The sequence below is a fragment of the Manduca sexta genome, chromosome 23 (assembly GCF_014839805.1).
Source record: "Manduca sexta isolate Smith_Timp_Sample1 chromosome 23, JHU_Msex_v1.0, whole genome shotgun sequence".
Classification (NCBI taxonomy): Eukaryota; Metazoa; Arthropoda; class Insecta; order Lepidoptera; family Sphingidae; genus Manduca; species Manduca sexta.
Genome location: NC_051137.1, coordinates 15,518,260 through 15,538,557, shown reverse-complemented (window position 1 = coordinate 15,538,557; position 20,298 = coordinate 15,518,260). Strand labels below are relative to the sequence as shown.

At 37.6% G+C, this 20,298-nt stretch overlaps 1 protein-coding gene across 5 annotated transcripts in view; it reads left to right on the top strand.

Annotated features, from left to right (window-relative positions):
- Positions 1-20,298, top strand: part of LOC115449328 (RNA pseudouridylate synthase domain-containing protein 2) — a 494,984-nt gene that overhangs the window by 285,048 nt on the left and 189,638 nt on the right. The window lies entirely within an intron of this gene.

Sequence of the window (20,298 nt, the reverse complement as noted above, 5' to 3'; positions counted from 1 at the left end):
TTTTTTATTAAATATTAAACTTATTATTATTTGCTAATCAATTTTTAATTAAATTTGGATTTCCGTTTATCTTAGTACATTTACAGGCTTAAGTCGATCATAAAAGTTCTTCAAAGTTCATACATTTTTGGAACTTATAACCTAAGCTTTAGAACTTGATTCAGAAAGGCCAACTCAAAAAACGAGTTGGACTTACATCATTATTTATCCTGAACGAGAGATATTTATTACCGCTTGAGTTGAAAAAGTAAAAAAAAAATGCAATCGTCGAACGCAGCCGCGGGCAACAATACATCGTAAAATCAAGACGCGTGTGTTTTGCAAATTAAAAAAATCTTGACATAATCATCGAACTATCGCTGAAAATACATTCTTTTTGAAAATTTAAACGTGGGTTTCGAACTCAAGACGGCTGTCAAATATTCCTCACCTGAATATCGAATCCCGTGTGTTGTCTCTCATGCATTTACCTTCGACCATTTTTATTTCATCGATTTCGAACACAAGACGGCTGTCAAATATACCTCACTTGGATATCGTATGCGTGTGTTGGATCTGCTGCCTTTACTTTCTATCATTGTACTTGACTACACGTAATTTCCCACAAACAATACGTGTTTTAGTAAATATAATATACTCATACCCTTACTAAGAAGGGGTGATAGAGAAGCATCTACCATTTATGCTTTGCCGAGTTTTCTCGTCAAGTGACGTGGTAAACAAAGCAATCTTTGTATTACTCGCGAATTTTAATACCCGATAATTAACATGTGTTTTCTAAATAAAATTAATTTCCCGAGCTTTCGACCGAGTTCGGAATATACCAAGTATTACTAATTCATCACATTTTTTTATACGTGCTCTGCAAAATGACCCCTTGCACCTGATGAAATGGAGTAGGTCCAATAGAATGTCGACTGACGAGGCATTATTACCCCTCGGCAGTCGATACAATTATGCCGGCCTATTGGTACAGGTTGATCCCGGAACGCGACATGTTTATGTGGTCTATGGCGGATATAAATCATATCCATAACATAGGATTGAATATAGTTGAAATAGTATTTAAATATTCATACATACATAATACATAACATCACGCATTTTATCCCCGAAGGGGTATGCAGAGGCGCAACTAGGGCACCCACTTTTCGCCAAGTATGTTCCGTCCCATGATGTGATAGGGGGCGAGCCTATCGCCATATCGGGCACAAATTCCAGACTCCGGGCTGATACTGAGCAGAAAAACCCAAATATCACTTTGCCCGACCCGGGATTCGAACCCAGGACCTCAGAGCGCTATTGTACCCGACGTGCAATACAACTACGCCACCGAGGCAGTCTTAAATATTCATTGCATTGTAAAACGCTCTTGACTTTGAGAACCAGATCTTACATAAGCGCATGCATTGTATTTGCATATATAATAAACCTCACGTTTTATTACAAATAAAACTGCGACACGAATTAACTAACCAGAGATAGAGTAGTAAAATGATCTTATAATTATTGTTGTGACATCCGAATTCTCATTCGGCAAAATAAAAAAAAAAACTTTATTTTTATTATAGACAACTAGATACTTCAAAACAAAATTACTTTCGGAGAATTACTCGTATATTCCGACAAAACACGTACGGGGCAATCAAATTTAAACTCTGATGTCAATGCCAGACATGTTGAAATTATTGTATCCGGGATGCGACGGCTGCTTTGTCGTCCCGTATTTCGGGTTATCCGGACGCCCCTATGGTTGAAATCAAAGATATGACGCCGAAATCCTGATGAATTCATTTTGATAGAGTTTAGTTTTGAATTTTAATGTTTTGCGGTAGCGATCGCGTAGTGGGTGGATTATACTGGCGACTGTTGGATTGCAGCAAAAAACAAAGTATAATTAAAGATAACTTTTTTAATATAAAGAAGTCATAGTACCATTACTGTGGTCGGAAACGAGAAGGGAGACCAGACTTAAAAAAATAATAAAATATCAGTGACAGTGTTGCCAGTATGTAAAAGTTTGTTAGTAATTGTTTATGATATAATAATATATACCAACAGCGACGTGGTCACGGATTTGATTCTCGAATGCTCCTGAGGGACTTGGCTTCATCATCATCATCCACAACCTGTAGAGCCCCACTGCTGGCCATAGGCTTCTCTCATATCAAGCCACCTTTTTCTCGTCTTTGTCTCGAGTCTAATCGTTTGATTCTGTAAAATAAAATGTATTGTGATAATTATTGCTTGATGAAGGAAAGCATAGGAACTTGTGTAGTGTATATCTTAGTCATCTATATGAATTTTATAGGTATAGAGACTATGCAATCTCCTCTCCTGCAACTGCAACTCCTGTAAGCCAGGATCGGCAGTGGCTCGCATTTTATGACAGCGGTGAAGCTCGCCGAGTCTTGCGGAGCACTAATTAGACTTAACCCGCAACGAAATTAATCAAATAGAAAGATAGGGAGGAGTTGGAAATAATTATTTCTGCTTTTTGAATTTTATGAGTATGTGAAAAACGCTTGGATTGCGGCATTGTTTAGAATAAACCCTTATTAGGATACATGTTTAGTAATGGTATAATAAAAACAAAGCTGATACGATTATCGTAGCATAGGCAGGCAAATGTGCAAGTGGCTTACCTGATCTCCATAGCCTATTAGACTCACAGTAGAAAAATCATGACTACGCTGCCGGCCTTAAAAAATGGAATAGGGTTATGGAAGGGATAGAGGTATTTAGCTTCCGAAATATTATTTGGATTATGATTTATTTATTTTTTCAATATTGAGTTTTTCTGTTCTGTATTAGTCCGGAATCTGAAATATAACAAAAAGCTCGGTCTCTATCATGTGCGGAATACACAAGGTGAAAAGTGGGTGCACTTGTTGCAACTCTGCCTATCCCTTCGGGCATAAAATGCATGACCGTTCGTGTGATCTTTTTATGTCGACTGCAAGTACTAAAAGTATAGTTGAATACAGAATTCTTATAGAATTGTGCAAAGCACTGCAATTTATTAAAGACTACACGCTCCAAGAATTCTATGAAATTGCTCCAACATTTGAACCATACAGTTCAAATCCAATAACTGTACAGTTCATATCACATCGAGAAATTGAAATGTGTATTGAGTTTCGTACGATTTCTCGTACTATGTTCGATAAAGAATATTTAACTGATCCGTTTGATATAGATTTTTTTTAAGAGTGAATATTTTGTTTCCACCTGATAAATGTTTTTTTTTTTTACAAACTATCTCTCATTATATTTTAAACATAAGTTGAGAATATTCGTAGAAAATTTTTCAAATTTATAATTTAACACGATTAAATGCAATTCATTATATATTATTTAAACGAAAGTTATCTTCCTATGTACTAGTTCGTTCATTGTGCAAAAACGGCTGATCAAATTATTGAAGCACATTGACTGGTAAAAGAAATTGAACATAAAATTTCCAGGTATTTTTTTATTATTCTTATTTATCACCAAGTTATTTTGATACTTTAACTATCAATTTATTATTAGTCCTTAACTTATAGTTTTATTTGAATCCCATGAATCATCATTATTGTTAATAGTTTTATCTGGGATAAAACTAAAAAACATATGGAAAATAATGAAAATAGGGAAAAAATAAATCCCGCAAACTTGTCACTCTATAATATAGGTTACAACAAACAGGCCGACACTACAATGACCGATTTAAACCGAGCGGATGCGGCTCGTTTGCCTAGAAAGGCTGCGGGGTGCGGGGTGCGAGGCGCGGGCCGCGGGCCAGTGCGTTCACTTTCATTTTTTCTGGAGTGCCCGAGGCGCCTGGCCACACCTGATGTATTACTCTCGATTATCGAACATGGGACCGTTTACAGCTAATCACTCCTGACTGGTGTGGAGTCGTGTTAACAATGCTCTGTGATGACTTAGGCAGTTAACGCCATTGCTTTAGCTAGGTAGTCAGACATGAATTAAAAACTTAAAAACACTAGTATGCTTCTATAATGTTTTCTTATGTTTACGCGAATGTTAGGCATTCAGTTTCGATGACTTTGCAGCCTTCATGGTCACGGGGGGAGAGGGGCGGCATGAATATCATGGTGACCATGAAGGCTGCAAAGTCTTCGAAACATAGGGAGGAAAGTTAATTATTAAAACTGCGATAAAATCCGAAAAATAGTTTAATTTAACGCTTCTATAAATTAACTACAATTGTCATATTATTTTTTCTTTATCTATACATATTATAAAGCAAAGTCCCCAAAAGCTGTCTGTCTATATGTGATAATTGTTCTCAAAATCTACTGAACGGATTTTTGTACGGTTGTTACTTAAAGATAATGGAATTCTTGAGGAAGGTTTACAGTAATAGTACATTACGGTTGTATCTAAATTGATTTAAATATAACAATTACTGATGAAGAGGTCGCGTTGTTGTGTTGTGTTGTGGTTGAAAAACTTTGTAACACACTGATTTCCACGCGGGCGAAGCAGCGGACACAGCTAGTTTAAAATACAAACCTGTGCAGTTTATTTTAATGAATAAAAACCATTATTGATAAGGACACAAAAGTTTAAAGACGACTTAAAATTTTGAATTTACTCAGCTACTTTTGGTGACTGACTGTATATATATTTTTTTTAACTTGGAATAGTATGCGTATTTAGTGTGCATTTTATTGAATATGTCATTATATTTTATAGCCTTATATAAAATCTTGGCCTTTAAGAACAAAAATACGTATCATGTTTCCCAAGTGATGTGATTTTCCACACCAGGATAATAAACTATAATGGCAAATGTATGTAGCATATTATATTAAGAAATTAAAAACACTAATGTTAACGTAATGTTTTGATCATAATCGTGGCTTTAATTCGCAGTTGTAACAATTACGCAAATTACTTATCGCATAAGGGTTATAATTCAATTTTTTTAGCGAGCTCGGATCGTATTTAAGATAATACGTCAATATTATACAATTATCGTTGTTTTTATAAGTATGGTGTATTAAAATACTTTTAATTCAGAAATTAGTACTTTATTTTTTTTTTTTATACGGGTAGAGCAAAGTCTCTCCTTTGCACCTGATAGTAAGTAGAGTGGGGTCCAATAGAATGTCGACTGACGAGAGATGATTACCCGCGACAGTCGGTACAATTATGCCGGCCTGTTGGAACATAATCAAAATGTATTTAATTATATGACTTTACAAGAAAGTATTGTTATTAGAATACAACGTGAGTCCATACATGTGTCATCATGTAATAGTTTTAGAACAACGTGTAAAAAAAACCTAGTCACATTCTATGAGAGTCCAGAACGACGATTCCTTAATTGAAAACCGCGGGGATTTTCCGCATTTTCTTCATAGAAATATCATATTTAGCTGTTAATCAACAAATTTCAAAGGTTGGCCTTCAAAACTTAATCGAAAATGAATAAAGAATTTACAGCAAAAATATAACTTAGCTAAAGGCTTTCCAAGTACCAAATAAGATATAATTTAAACGTAATTAAATGATAAATTACCCCCGATCCTGCGGAGTGGATATAACTTGAGGGATAATTTTAAAATTCTCCCATAACTCAGTAATTTGAAAGTAATAAAGTGGTCTATTATGTGAAGTAAGATCTACGCTTGATTTTCGCTAAATTTACTTTAATTTAGTACGTTCCAGTTTTTCTGCGGAAATATTTTGTTTGAGAGTCGAAGATATGAGTAGGCTTACTTACACTCATGCTCTTGGTCCATGTGGGTAAGCAGAAGTCTCTGCTCATAGTCATGTTTCCCATACTAGTTCCCAATACCTTCCGATTCATTATTTATCTGCATTAATACGTCCACTAAAAGCTAAATTAAAAAGCATTAAAGCGGCGGTAACCTAGTTGGGTATGGAATGGACTGCTGAGACGAATGTCCACAGGTTCGAATACCAACGACACACTCCTCTGACTTTTCTAATAAATTATGTGTGTTTTCTTTGTGAATCGTCGTTTGCTTTAACGGTGAAAGAAAACATCGTGAGGAAACCTCGTGAAATTTGAAGGTGTGTGAAGTCTACCAATCTGCACTAGGCAAGCGTGGTGGACTAAGGCCTAAACCCTCTCTGAAGTAGAGGAGGCCTGTGCCCAGCAGTGGGATACTATATAATACAAGGCTGATATTATATTATAACTATTATATAATAAGCCGACTTGACCGGTTTGATACCACTGGTAAGAACCGGCATAAAATGGCAACTTCACTATTAGGTTTTATATCGCTCGCTGAAGTTACAATTCCTTTCTTTACAAGGCTGACATTATATTCCTTCTGGTATTGTTGCATGGATAGTTAAACATCACCAAGTGACCTAACATAGACTATTCAAAAGTTAAGACATTGCACCAAGTTTCCGATGAAATAAAACTATTTTGCAGATTTTATCGCGGTTTGTGTATTATAATATTGTCCTGACGTTATGAAGACTTTGCAGCCTTCGTCGTCACGGGGGGGAGGGGGGGCTGACTGGTATTGGTCATCCGAAAAGTCAAAGTTACAATATCTACCTACATTTTACAATTATACAATTGAATACAAAAACCGCGGTAAAATTCGCATAATATTTTGATTTCAATGTCTAACATTCGCGTTAACCAAGTATCCGATTTGCGCATTTACGTTCTGTTCTAAAAGTCCGCAATTAATCTCATGCAAAAACTCCACTTTGTATAATTCAAAGAAGTTTTTACAATTTTCTTGCGATGTACAAAATACATTATTTCAACTGACTAAGCATCAACACGCGACTAATAATTAACAATGTGTCTGCAGAAAAACTATCATAATATCTAATTGATAAAAACTAATTTTATTTAAACGCGCAATTTTTTTGGCGCACTGAGAATTTAGTGTGGATTTACGAAGTCTTATTTGAGTTGTTTATAAAAGCTAAACGAATTAGATGACTAGAGTAAAGACGGTCTAGGTAGGTACAAACGTTTTGTCCGTTTTTGCCGCTAAGCAATAACCTAAGCACTGTTGTAATGGAATTGTTAGGAATAATTACACTCATCACTTAACATGTCATGCTTCAGTGACGATTTACGACATAACTATAATTTTACTTCGAGTAAGCCATTTATTCAACATCAGTTATACCCTAAAAATATAAACATAATAGAATAATAATAACATATTTCAAAATTCACGTCACTAAACCGTCCAGTCCTAAATAAAATGTTAAATTTCAGTTGTTATAACAAATATTCTAATGACGAAGCCAGACAAAGACGTTGCGAGACAAAACACACTAGTTGTACCATCGATGTGTACGGACTAGAAACGTTTGCTATTTTAAACACAACCGAACGGGACGCGACAGATACTTGGCCGGCAAACTCCCTTTCCGTATTTTATTTTTGTTAAAAAATATATCTATTCACTCGTATACTAACCTTTTGTTTAGATGTTCGATCGGTGTTCTTTTAGATTGCTATAAGTTAGAGGTATAGATACTACATAGCGATTGTACGAGATAATCCGCTATTAATTCCTATGAGTATCATTCTGAATCCAATAAAATAGGTTGGTAGCAGACGGTCATAATTCTTTTCTTGATTAATTTTGGAATTTGTAGTATTAGGATTTAGTGTAAATACTTCTAGTCTGGTCTACACTATTCTTCCATCACGTTCCACTATAAAATGAGACCAGAAAAGAAGTCGGTAAATTTTCTAAAGTTTACTAAATAACGTGTCAGGAGAGAAACCGCGCGCAACAATAGCATTGAATATAAAAATACGCGCGCCTTGCCAACAACGCGGGAACTAGAATTGTTTCTGTGGAGATTTATTGAGTTCTTAATTTGCGATGAAACCAGCTGTTATAGTGATGTACTGATAATGGGCTGGATGTTTGATAATGGCACGTTAATTAAGATTAAATTAGTTTTATAATCTGTGACCGATGTAGCAGAGGTCGTCTGAGATTTTACGGCTGAGTTGATGCTATGCCCATTCTTTATAGAGGACAAAATTAATAACGTAAAGGAGGAAACGTGTTTGATGTTTGTTTATACGATTGGAACGATTGACCTGATTATTCACAAAAGTTTGGTTTGAAATAGACAATTTTACGTTAACATTTGAGAATGCGGGTTTTAAAATGAGCTGGACGGAAAATCAGGTTTTCTCAATTTATGTTCCACTTAAGGTTTAATATAGTAGTTAATTCTTTAATTTAAAGTATAATTTTCGGTGGACAATTTAAACACACTATTTTAGTATCATCAAGAATTTTTAAACATGCGGATTGTCAGTCTCATCAGTTCATTTATTTACAACGCCAATAAACTATAAACGTAATTGTTTCAATGTTTATCAAATATTCAATTCAAATCATAATATTTTAGCACGAGAAGCATGCATCATAACTAGTAACACCAAACGAAACGACATTAGCCACCAGTCGCACGTCAAAATAATTTAGAACAACTCTTACTCGGGCGCGTGCTGGGCAGCCGTGACGTCACTGTCCACGCCAACGTTCTATACATACGTGAAATATTATTCAATGCACATGTAACCATTGAAAACGCTCCAAATACCACAAGAACTTGTTTTATAAACAAATGTTGTCTTGTAATGTATTGCGTTGGCATGATAGACTTCCTTTAGGTACTTTAGTCTGTAATATGTGGTTTTTTGCTTTTGTTTTGGCTTTGATTGAGATGCTACTGCAATTTGCCAAGGTGGGGCAATCTATCAAAGGTGTGTTCTTTTTTTAAATCACGCTAAAAATACTTAATTCAGATAACTATTTCTATTATTAACAAAATTACATTTAGTAGCGGTTGTATGGAAGAGCCATTGCCGCCCATAACTCTATCTTTCTCTGTAATCTTATTAAAACCGGCAAATCAATTTGCGTTATATTTTATGGTACAAGAAAATTGAGTTATTTTTGCTCGTTTTATATTTATAATGTTATTATCGTGGTGGTGCTGTGTTGTTATTGACAACTCGAGTAGTTATAGTGTGTTATAGTCATACATACTTACTTAATTCCATATAATGCATTTAATATCTATACAAATATATAAAGCTGAAGAGTTTTGAACGCGCTAAGCTAAGGAACTACTAAACAGATCGTAAAAATATTTGACTTATAGGAAACTACATTACTCCTGAATGCTATAGGGACCTTTTTATCCCGGGAAAATATTTTTTCAAAAACAAATAAAATGTTCCATAATTCACATCATTGTTCAACAACACAACACACACACACACACACACACACACACACACACACACACACACACACACACACACACACACACACACACACACACACACACACACACACACACACACACACACACACACACACACACACACACACACACACACACACACACACACACACACACACACACACACACACACACACACACACACACACACACACACACACACACACACACACACACACACACACACACACACACACACACACACACACACACACACACACACACACACACACACACACACACACACACACACACACACACACACACACACACACACACACACACACACACACACACACACACACACACACACACACACACACACACACACACACACACACACACACACACACACACACACACACACACACACACACACACACACACACACACACACACACACACACACACACACACACACACACACACACACACACACACACACACACACACACACACACACACACACACACACACACACACACACACACACACACACACACACACACACACACACACACACACACACACACACACACACACACACACACACACACACACACACACACACACACACACACACACACACACACACACACACACACACACACACACACACACACACACACACACACACACACACACACACACACACACACACACACACACACACACACACACACACACACACACACACACACACACACACACACACACACACACACACACACACACACACACACACACACACACACACACACACACACACACACACACACACACACACACACACACACACACACACACACACACACACACACACACACACACACACACACACACACACACACACACACACACACACACACACACATGCAGAGGCGCAGCCAGTTTTCGCCAAGTGTGTTCCGTCCCATGATATGATATGAGGCGAGTCTATCGCCATATTACGCACAAATTTCTGACTTACCAGACAAACTATAAGTGAGCTATATATGAGCAAAAATCCGATTGATTTTAAAAATTCTATCCTCAAGGTGTATTATCATACTACCCTTCTGGGTAATATTCGGTTAATATTTCCTTGCAGCAAGCAATATCGCTTAGCAGTACAAGAGTCGGTTGCACGGGCCATTCGCTGCAGACCTTACGAACAGCTGTCGCCCATTACACGGCGTCGGACAGAGTAAGGGGCGAAATACATGTACGATTACTGAGATGGCCGGTCTGAAGCTAGTCACATCACGCTGGTTACTTATTTGTAAGGGCGAAACACATGTAGGACTACTAAAATGTCTGACCTGAAGTTAGTAACGATAGAAGCGTCTGAATGTAGTCACTTCACGCTGGCTACTAGTAAAGTCGAAATACATGTACAATTACTAAGATGGTCTGACATGATGCTAGTCATGACAATGCTCTTTCGTCATAGTTTCTAGCAATAATAGCTAGTTCCTCGTGACTAACTTCAAAGCGGTCATCTCTGAGGAGTCGTACTGTAGTTTGACGTTTTATTGTAGGCCGGTAAAGGTGGAATAGTGGAAGCTGATGACAAGTTTTATCATTAATGACCATTTTCCCTGTAAGGTTAAAACTTTATATTTTATATACACGTGAATTGAATAGAGATTGTCGGATTGTCTAGAAATCAGAGTGACTTGAAAGAACCATTATTTGTAAATACCATCAATATTCCAGCATACCGATTAGCGGCGTTCCATGTCTGTTTTGACCCTAATTCGAAGATTTTTCATGCGCACTATACAGTTTCGCGTACTGGAGTGAGTAGTCAGTTAATGTTTATACGGGCTGTGGTTGTTTACTTTAGGCTTTAAAACCTATAGCTCTGTATTCTGAATAGTGCAGGTGCATTATTGTGACTTTTCCTCAATCTATATGCAAACTGTAGTTTACCTACCAATTATGAGGATACTGGATCCAGTGCTGACTGCCTTGGTGGCGTAATTGTATTAAGGAACGACTGCAGTCTGAGGTCTCGGGTTCGATCCTCGAGTTGGGCAAATTGATATTAGTTTTTCCTACTAAATATCAGAGACCCGGAGTCTAAAATTTGTACCCGATATGGCGATAGGCTCGCCCCTATTGTATATTGCGACGGAATACGCAAGACAAAAAGTTGCACTAATTGCGCCTCAGCCTACCCTTTCGGAGATAAACGTCGCGTGTGTGTGCATTATTATTTGGTATCATCATATTATATGTCTCAGTAAATTATATACCTCGGCGTGGTAATGTCTGTGCTATAAGTCACAATGAATTTTGTTTTTTTTTATACGTGCATGGCAAAGTGACCAAACTGCACCTGATGGTAAGTGGAGTGAGGTCCAATGAAATGTCGACTGACGAGGGATGATTATCCCTCGGCAGTCAACACAATTATCCCGGCCTGTTGGAACCGGACATACACAGGCTGATCCCGGAACGCGACACACTTACGGCTACTATGGCTGGTTTTAACACCTTGTATACGGTGGTCGCTATTCGGGCGGATATAAAATATATCCTACCACCAGCAAAAAAAGTTATCTTCATAGCAGAAAACTCCATACCTCAAAAACCGATGCGTCATGTTTATATTAATAAATTCATCTCAAATAATAAAAAGTTTTCCTTATAACCGTTTGTTTGTGCGCCTCAATAGAGCGACCTTGGTCCCTCACAAGAGGATGTATGTAATTGAAGATGTGAGATCGCGCGGCGGACGCGCTGCGCCATCGTGCGCAATTATCATTATCTTTTCAATGAGCAATAGGGATTTAACTGGTGATTTTAGTTTGTATGATTATAAAAAAAAGGCAAGTGCGAGTTTGACTCGCGCACCGAGAGTTCCGTACAATTTAGTTTTATTTGATTTTCCTGTACATGTGTTGTTGGATATTGGTTCCTACCAAAGAAAAATAATTAATTTTTTTTTAGTTCTAACATTCGCATAAATCAAAAAATCTTCATGATTGTAAATCAACGGGAATAACTAGTAGGTTTGATTCCCTTGTTAAAACGAGATATATGCAAAATATGCTATATAAACGAACATAATTTTCTATCGCGTATACTTACAAGTCTTACTTCACAGCTAATCATAGACCCGAGTATCTGAAAAAAAATTCGGCTTACCTATACCTACACACAGACGGACAATAAAGTGATCCTATAATGGTTCCTTTTAAGGTACAGAATCCTATAAAGAATAATAAGTGAACACAAAAACGCACACATAAGGAAATACAAAACATATGATTCTCTTCAGTAAAATAAAATATTATTTAACTACAATACGTTCATCAGACCTAGAAATGTGTGTAGGGATAATAAATTTTTCATCACCTTTATCATCATAAACAATTATTGGTTCAAATTTGATACCACATCGAAAATTTTTGTCAAGTTGGATAGTGTCTTTACTATTAAGGGACAGTCGCTTACACACTGACGGTAATTTTAATAAATAGTTCGCATAATGTTTTTTTTTTGTTTACGCGAATGTTAGACATTAAAATAAAACTATTTTGCCAAATTTATCGCGGTGTTTAGAGAAATTCTCTATTAGGAATTTTGAGGGTGTGTGAAGTCTACCAATCCGCACTAGGCCAGCGTCGTAGACTAAGGCCTTAATACCCTCAAGTAGTAGAGGAGGCCCGTGCCCAACAATGGGACAGTATATAATACAGGGCTGATACTATCGCGGTTTTTATATTATAGACCACAAAAACTTTAAAGTCTTCGAAACGTAGGAGAAAATTATAATATAAACACAGCGATAAAATCCGTAAAATAGTTTTATTTTAATAAAATAATTCACAGTTATTGTCAAATCGAACTCATTCGTATGAGTAACGTAAATCTCACACACACACACACACACACACACACACACACACACACACACACACACACACACACACACACACACACACACACACACACACACACACACACACACACACACACACACACACACACACACACACACACACACACACACACACACACACACACACACACACACACACACACACACACACACACACACACACACACACACACACACACACACACACACACACACACACACACACACACACACACACACACATCACACATTTTTCCCCTAAGGTGTATGCAGAGGCGCAGCCAGTTTTCGCCAAGTGTGTTCCGTCCCATGATATGATATGAGGCGAGTCTATCGCCATATTACGCACAAATTTCTGACTTACCAGACAAACTATAAGTGAGCTATATATGAGCAAAAATCCGATTGATTTTAAAAATTCTATCCTCAAGGTGTATTATCATACTACCCTTCTGGGTAATATTCGGTTAATATTTCCTTGCAGCAAGCAATATCGCTTAGCAGTACAAGAGTCGGTTGCACGGGCCATTCGCTGCAGACCTTACGAACAGCTGTCGCCCATTACACGGCGTCGGACAGAGTAAGGGGCGAAATACATGTACGATTACTGAGATGGCCGGTCTGAAGCTAGTCACATCACGCTGGTTACTTATTTGTAAGGGGCGAAACACATGTAGGACTACTAAAATGTCTGACCTGAAGTTAGTAACGATAGAAGCGTCTGAATGTAGTCACTTCACGCTGGCTACTAGTAAAGTCGAAATACATGTACAATTACTAAGATGGTCTGACATGATGCTAGTCATGACAATGCTCTTTCGTCATAGTTTCTAGCAATAATAGCTAGTTCCTCGTGACTAACTTCAAAGCGGTCATCTCTGAGGAGTCGTACTGTAGTTTGACGTTTTATTGTAGGCCGGTAAAGGTGGAATAGTGGAAGCTGATGACAAGTTTTATCATTAATGACCATTTTCCCTGTAAGGTTAAAACTTTATATTTTATATACACGTGAATTGAATAGAGATTGTCGGATTGTCTAGAAATCAGAGTGACTTGAAAGAACCATTATTTGTAAATACCATCAATATTCCAGCATACCGATTAGCGGCGTTCCATGTCTGTTTTGACCCTAATTCGAAGATTTTTCATGCGCACTATACAGTTTCGCGTACTGGAGTGAGTAGTCAGTTAATGTTTATACGGGCTGTGGTTGTTTACTTTAGGCTTTTAAAACCTATAGCTCTGTATTCTGAATAGTGCAGGTGCATTATTGTGACTTTTCCTCAATCTATATGCAAACTGTAGTTTACCTACCAATTATGAGGATACTGGATCCAGTGCTGACTGCCTTGGTGGCGTAATTGTATTAAGGAACGACTGCAGTCTGAGGTCTCGGGTTCGATCCTCGAGTTGGGCAAATTGATATTAGTTTTTCCTACTAAATATCAGAGACCCGGAGTCTAAAATTTGTACCCGATATGGCGATAGGCTCGCCCCTATTGTATATTGCGACGGAATACGCAAGACAAAAAGTTGCACTAATTGCGCCTCAGCCTACCCTTTCGGAGATAAACGTCGCGTGTGTGTGCATTATTATTTGGTATCATCATATTATATGTCTCAGTAAATTATATACCTCGGCGTGGTAATGTCTGTGCTATAAGTCACAATGAATTTTGTTTTTTTTTATACGTGCATGGCAAAGTGACCAAACTGCACCTGATGGTAAGTGGAGTGAGGTCCAATGAAATGTCGACTGACGAGGGATGATTATCCCTCGGCAGTCAACACAATTATCCCGGCCTGTTGGAACCGGACATACACAGGCTGATCCCGGAACGCGACACACTTACGGCTACTATGGCTGGTTTTAACACCTTGTATACGGTGGTCGCTATTCGGGCGGATATAAAATATATCCTACCACCAGCAAAAAGTTATCTTCATAGCAGAAAACTCCATACCTCAAAAACCGATGCGTCATGTTTATATTAATAAATTCATCTCAAATAATAAAAAGTTTTCCTTATAACCGTTTGTTTGTGCGCCTCAATAGAGCGACCTTGGTCCCTCACAAGAGGATGTATGTAATTGAAGATGTGAGATCGCGCGGCGGACGCGCTGCGCCATCGTGCGCAATTATCATTATCTTTTCAATGAGCAATAGGGATTTAACTGGTGATTTTAGTTTGTATGATTATAAAAAAAAGGCAAGTGCGAGTTTGACTCGCGCACCGAGAGTTCCGTACAATTTAGTTTTATTTGATTTTCCTGTACATGTGTTGTTGGATATTGGTTCCTACCAAAGAAAAATAATTAATTTTTTTTTAGTTCTAACATTCGCATAAATCAAAAAATCTTCATGATTGTAAATCAACGGGAATAACTAGTAGGTTTGATTCCCTTGTTAAAACGAGATATATGCAAAATATGCTATATAAACGAACATAATTTTCTATCGCGTATACTTACAAGTCTTACTTCACAGCTAATCATAGACCCGAGTATCTGAAAAAAAATTCGGCTTACCTATACCTACACACAGACGGACAATAAAGTGATCCTATAATGGTTCCTTTTAAGGTACAGAATCCTATAAAGAATAATAAGTGAACACAAAAACGCACACATAAGGAAATACAAAACATATGATTCTCTTCAGTAAAATAAAATATTATTTAACTACAATACGTTCATCAGACCTAGAAATGTGTGTAGGGATAATAAATTTTTCATCACCTTTATCATCATAAACAATTATTGGTTCAAATTTGATACCACATCGAAAATTTTTGTCAAGTTGGATAGTGTCTTTACTATTAAGGGACAGTCGCTTACACACTGACGGTAATTTTAATAAATAGTTCGCATAATGTTTTTTTTTTGTTTACGCGAATGTTAGACATTAAAATAAAACTATTTTGCCAAATTTATCGCGGTGTTTAGAGAAATTCTCTATTAGGAATTTTTGAGGGTGTGTGAAGTCTACCAATCCGCACTAGGCCAGCGTCGTAGACTAAGGCCTTAATACCTCTCAGTAGTAGAGGAGGCCCGTGCCCAACAATGGGACAGTATATAATACAGGGCTGATACTATCGCGGTTTTTATATTATAGACCACAAAAACTTTAAAGTCTTCGAAACGTAGGGAGAAAATTATAATATAAACACAGCGATAAAATCCGTAAAATAGTTTTATTTTAATAAAATAATTCACAGTTATTGTCAAATCGAACTCATTCGTATGAGTAACGTAAATCTCACGGGCAATTCTTGATTAATAGCCTTGATCTCCCCAAGAGGCTTGAGCAACTCTCCAGCGTGTGTTTTTGACCTTCGTCTTCAATCTGTGTCAGTCCGAGTATGGGCAGAGACCTCGTTAGAGTACGTCGTCGACTCTCTTTTGTTTTCAAATGATGAATGATGAACAATAAACGAGTTAAGCCGCGGGCGAAAATTAATGTTTGTATAAATACAACCGGAGTGCGCTGTCCATTTGTCCGCGCATCAATCAAAAACGACTGAACAGATTTTGATGCAGTTTTTGCTGTTTTTGTGCAACGACACAAGAAGTATTTCATATTCATCAGTCAGAGATGTTTATACAGAAATATGAAGCGGTAGTGCGTAAATAATGAAGTTAAAATACAAAGCAGGTTAATGGTTACCGCTATTACCAGTATTAAATATAATGAAAGCCTTGTATGGAACTTTCGTAATCTGAGTACGTTGTGAAGGTTGTTATTCTAATTATTTTCAATGGTAATACAGTACCTACTTACACACACAAGAACATCACGCATATATCCCCGAAGGGGAAAGCAGAGGGACAATCAGTCCCATTATGTGATAGGTGGCAAGCCTATCGCCATATCGGGCACAAATTCCAGACTCCGGGCTGATACTGAGCAATAACCCAAAGATCACTTTACCCGACCCGGGATTCGAACCCAGGACCCCAGAGCGCTTCCGTACTGCGCATGCAGTACAACAACGCCACCGAGGCAGTCCTACTAATACAACTGTCAAGATAAGATTTCGTACCAAATAGACCATGGTATACTTAAAACTTTCTAACAATCAGATACAAAGTTAAAAGTGTGATCGGAAACCGCATAATTGTTATGTTACTCTCTAAGCCGGGTTAGTTTTCAACTAAACTACGAGACTATCCGATCGTTTGATCGTAAACGACACGATCGCTATTTCCAAACGGTAGCAACACCAGACTTGAACTACAATTCACCGCGCATCGTGGGTAAACGGGGGGGAGGGGTTAACTACTTGTCAAATACCTGCTTCATCGCTGGAAGGAGGGTGCCTCCACCGTCCCGACACCTAATATTGTTATAATAATAATAATAATATCAGCCCTGTATTATATACTTGCCCACTGCTGAGCACGGGCCTCCTCTACTACTGAGAGGGATTAGGCCTTAGTCCACCACGCTGGCCTAGTGCGGATTGGTAGACTTCACACACCTTCGAAATTACTATAGAGAACTTCTCAGGTTTCCTCACGATGTTTTCCTTCACCGTTAATTGTTATATTAAATAATAAAATACTACACGATAGATAAAAATTACTGCGCGTTCCTACACCTCGCTCGTCGTTAAAAAATGAGGATGAAGTTTGACCGTGTCTAGTAATTATATATGCTACATATCGTTCAAACAGTTTTTTTTTAACGTGCACGGAAAAGTGACCCTACTACATCTGATGGTAAGTGGAGATGCTTATCGCTCGGCAGTCGACATAATTATGCCTTTTGGAACCGGATATTAATACGCTTATCCTGGAACGCGACACGCTTACGTGGGTAACTGTGGCGGGTTTTAACACCTTGTGGATGGTGGTCACTATCCGGGCGGATATAAAATACATCCTACCCCACAAATAGTGTTTGCACCCTGTATAAGGAGCAGATCTGGACAAACCTCAAAATACATTCCCAAAGACTTCAATTATGAAACAAGACAACGGATAAAAAAATATTTAGTGTCAGAATAACATCGCACCATATCATTCATTGAGGTAGGTCATGTTTCGCCATGGTTTATCACGTTTACAGATGTTTTCAATAACACAACTGTAATAAATTGTTAGTAAAGTTAGTATGAACATAATGTAAATATTGATCCACATAATGATCAAATATTGGTTCTTTGATATACTTACAAAAGATAGTATTTAAACTAATTTAGCTTTTATTTATCAGTTGTATAAAAAAAAAATTTGACTGATTCCTTCCTAACCGAATTTCGGCCACGGCGGCCAATCTTGACCAAAAAGCTCAGCCAAGTACGCGGGAGATACTTATTCAGTAAACAAGTGTGTGCGCAATACACAGGTGCACTCTCTGTTCCTTCACTCTCATAGATCAGACAGATGGCAATCCGACATGACCGGGGAGAGATCATTCAGATTCATAAAAATAAAAAAAAATAATTAGCATTGGAAAAATTATTATCATCTCTGATGCATGGTTTCTTTAAACGTTTATTGAGAAGATGAAAGCATTGAAATTATAACCAGTTATTCTATATAATATACACGATACTTGAAAGTCAAACTGCTGACCACAAGAGATAAATTTATTACCTATTAGTGTTTAAAGCGAATTCAAATACTTCCATACATTTCACATGAACGGCTAGTTATTTTCCATGGCCTTTTAAAAGGTAGACATTAAAGAGTATAAGAAAATTTCTGGGCCCAGTGATGAACGTTTGTATAAAACATATTTAGAATTAAACACGAAAGTATTCAAATAGACTGGAAACGGTTAATGTGGAAACTTATAAAATTCTTTAAAAGCCGTTTCGTCCTGCTAATTGGTTGTGCTTCATTCGTGGGGACAGCATTTGTTCGGGTTTAGTTGGGATAAATCCGGATTTAGGATTTTTTTTATTGAGATACGTAATATTTGCATCCGCCTACTAAACAATCTTATATATGATGCAAAACCTATCATAGCATACCACGTAAAGGTATCTCATTTTAACATTAGCATCTGCATAGGTATAATTCTGCCAAGCCCCCGTACAATCGAGTGCAGTTAGGTAACTTTAGCAAATTCGTTAAAAGACCCAAAAGACGGACTGCCAGACTAAAGTCTGTAAACACTGACACTATGAGCTCATTCTGCGTAGATCGGGCCGTCAACAGCCAAAAAATATTATTATTTTTATATCATTGTGAAATGTAGATAGATATTGTAACTTTCACTTTTCGGATGACAAACAGCTCAGTCTGCCCCGTGGCCACAAAGGCTACAGTCTTCGAAACGTCAGGAGAAAAATATAATATAAAAAACCGCAATAAAATTCGTAAAATAGTTTTATTTCAAACATCATTGACAAATGTAATTATTAAAACCTATCCTACTCATTAAAATATAAGTTACATACATAACATCACGCATTTTATCCCCGAAGGGGTATGCAGAGGCGCAACTAGGGCACCCACTTTTCGCCAAGTATGTTCCGTCCCATGATGTGATAGGGGGCGAGCCTATCGCCATATCGGGCACAAATTCCAGACTCCGGGCTGATACTGAGCAGAAAAACCCAAATATCACTTTGCCCGACCCGGGATTCGAACCCAGGACCTCAGAGCGCTATTGTACCGGACATGCAATACAACTACGCCACCAAGGCAGTCAAATATAAGTTGACTAAGAAAAATCCCGTTATGAAGGTAAAATATGGTGCCCCCACTCATTCCGCGCGTCAAGGGGTGCATACTAGGTGTTGGTCATACAATGGCTCCCGATAAATAAACGCAAGGTGCTCGCAAGCGACGCGTTTGCATACAGATACCGATCGTACGACCGTTGAAAAATTTCGATTTTATCGTATGCATGTCGTATTGGCATCGGTTTATTTATTGCGAGCTAATGGTGAGCTTTTGTTTCGCTAATGAGGCGTTTGAAATTTCTTTGAAAGTTGCTTTGGAAGAATTATTTTAGATAGAGTCAGATAGAGCCATGTTTTAGACATATTTATTTATAGAATGAATGAGCCAGCTTGGACTGACGATACCAGTGTCCAATAAGAAACCGATTTCAAATATAGCTGCATTCCGTATAGTAAGTGAGATTTCCATAGGCCCCAATGTTCTTT